Here is a 2,970-nt window from a genome sequence, read left to right as displayed (position 1 = left end):
CATTCGAGAATTTTATTGGACTGTAATAACGAAGATTCCTGCGGTATCCCATGCGAATGTCGGTGACCGGTCGTTCTTATTTTTAAACTAATGAAGTCTAATCCGGCATTGTTAGTGCTGTTTCGTACCTCTGCAACATATGTTGTTTTCCTTTCTTACTCTCCGCTTTCATAAAACTCTCGCGAAGGTTATGCTATTCATATTTCTAATATTTTTGTTCAGAGTGGTATAATATGAAAACTCGGCGAAGGAAATAAAAAGATTAGCTAATTTCTATCTTTTTTTTTGTGAAAAAAGGAATCTGTGCGAGTCCGATTTTTAGTCGCTTTTTAGTAGGTGAGTAACATTACTTCAACAAAAGGTCTAATTAACAGTGGTGTTAATTTCATGGTCTTCAGTAAAAACCTCTTGCTTCAAAATGATCCGGAGGCGTTTTCAAAATTAACTTATTAATTATGATTAATTAAGTTAAGTTACATATAGTTCCCATAGATGTAAAGTTACCGTTTATTAGCTGGATATTATGACTAACCTAACCAGCATGCTATCCATTTCGTTGCATTTTAATCCGTGTGTTCCGATAAAAAGTTCAGCAGTGCTCATTCGGCGACAATTCTTAACTTTCAACTCTCTCATGGTAATCTTATAAATCGTTTGCATGTAACTTTTGTCCAAATTTTTTTGGTATAATGTTGTGGCGTAGGCGTTGAAAGTTTTGTAAAGCAATTTTTCATACATTTTCACCCAAAGCGTTTAATTTGTGTCGCTTTCTTGTTCAAAAATAAGCAGCTGCTTCTTTGTCCAAGCCTGTATTGAGAAGTACACCAACTTATTCAACTCACTTCTACTATGTACATTAGTGTTTCTCGTCGTAATTAATGCAATAACGTTCAATTAATTTTCGAAGCTAAAATTTTAAAGCATTAAGTGGTAATCTACGACGATGCTTCGATGTATTGCAAGTATAGATGGATTGGTTCCAGGTTAAGCGGCCTAAAACGACTCCAAACTTAATGCAACCTTTTCGTACGTGTGGTATTCGTGGCCTTTTTCGAGTCAATGAAGTGTGACCCTTGATTGTTGGATATACTCAAGTGTACTTTGCTTAACTTTTATAGACGACAATAAATGTTTACTCATACCTAAATGATTATGTCAGCGCTCGTATGGACGGTGTAAGTAAATTGGTCACATAGTGAGACTTTCGCTTCTGGTCCACACTTAACCCACTGTTCTGTGAAAGTGTCAAGCAACCACACGTCAACTCAAGTTCGATCAAGTAGAAGATACACGAATATCAAGCCATCGAAATGTTCAACAGCGATGAAGGTAAACTCAAACATAATAAGGCACAATAAAGGGATGTAGTTAATTATAAACTTTCACTTTTTTTCTACTTATAGTGTTCAAAATATTGAAGATTATTTTAAGAATTTAATTAAAATTAGGAAGAATTTTAATCTTGCTCAAAAAGGCTTAAAAGCTTTTTATCTAATTTTTGAAGCTCCAAAATTGAAGAAGTTTGCGCTACTTTCACTTTGTACATATTTCAACCTGCCGAGTTCCCAAATTTACAGGTAAGTGGTGAGGCATTTCGTATACGAGAAGTCGGATTTGTGGTAAACAAATTCAAGAGAATGACAACACTTTACCAATGGTCAAAACTAAGTGTGAAATATGTAATAGAACTAGCTTATAAACAACGAGCCTTGGAAATTTTGATTGCGTTCTAGAACATGAGGATTCCAATGCTGCACCACAACCAAGGTTGATGTTCGAAATTGTGGTTATTCTACCAAAAAACGTATACTGCTTATTTGACACTAAGCAGAACGTTACGAGAGCGTTTCACATTTCCACGGCGAGGTCGAACACTTTCAATGGTTTAAATCAACATGGCGCTTGAATAGCTAAGAAAGTAATAGCAAAGTCTAAAGCTGGTGTTGGAGGGAGTATCCTAGCCCAAATATGGCAGTCTCGAATAAGATGAGAGGTGTATTTTTGCTTTCTGATCTTCTTTATTGTCGCATCAGCTCCTTCACGGATCGGTGGCCCGGATTTGAACGTATTCTTTTGGTTCGCATAGAGATCTTGAGTGGGGTTGTTTAATTTCGCATAGGCGTGATTCTTCAAAATGCCCTCCATATTTCCTGACCAACCGCAGTTGAGGATACTAGTGCAGACAAAGACTTTATAATTTGTTCCTACGACGGCCTTAATTAGATCTTACAACATAACAGGTTAGTACTCTTTATCTTAAGACTGTAAGAGAAAGGTTAATAACGGTTGTAATGATTTTCTAAATTAACGCTTACTTCTATGTTAGTCGAAATGAAAAAAAACGAAACTTCAAAACCACTTTTTTCAACTATGTTCATAAAACTGCATTGATGCTGAGATATTTGCAAAACTCGGTTGCCCTGTACGGAATTCACGATCTATCCACCACACTATCCATGCCCCTTCGTTTACATTTCCCTCAGAATACTTTGTTCTTATCGTTGCTATCAGCAGTCACCAGTTAACGGAATTATCTAGTATGCTCAAATCCGCTTTAAACCCAAGTGAAGCTGAAGCTGCAGTCAATATCTCGGCATCAGTGCATATTAAACATGCATATATAAGTTATATTTCTTTTAATAATAACACTGCCAATCACCTAATGAGGTTTTCGATAAAAACATATATAGAGATATATATATGAATTATAATATCACCTGATTTAAAAATAATCAAAGCTTTGCTCGGAAAGCTAGCGAAAAAAACCCTCTTTTCTTTAATCTCTCAACTCTTATGGGGAACCAATGTAGTACTACTGATGGTCCTTTCTATGATAGTCGTAAATAAGTTTCTCCCACTACAACTCTCATGGCGCTTTCATTTGGAGAAGACATAGTCATAATGAGAATAAACGTCTCTACAAACACCACCAAATAGGTTGCTTGAATTTGTAATCCAAATCGTAATCGA

The sequence above is a fragment of the Mesoplodon mirus genome (genome assembly GCF_964341445.2).
Source record: "Mesoplodon mirus genome assembly, contig: HAP1_SCAFFOLD_2783, whole genome shotgun sequence".
Taxonomy (NCBI): domain Eukaryota; kingdom Metazoa; phylum Chordata; class Mammalia; order Artiodactyla; family Ziphiidae; genus Mesoplodon; species Mesoplodon mirus.
This window is presented reverse-complemented; position numbering follows the sequence as displayed.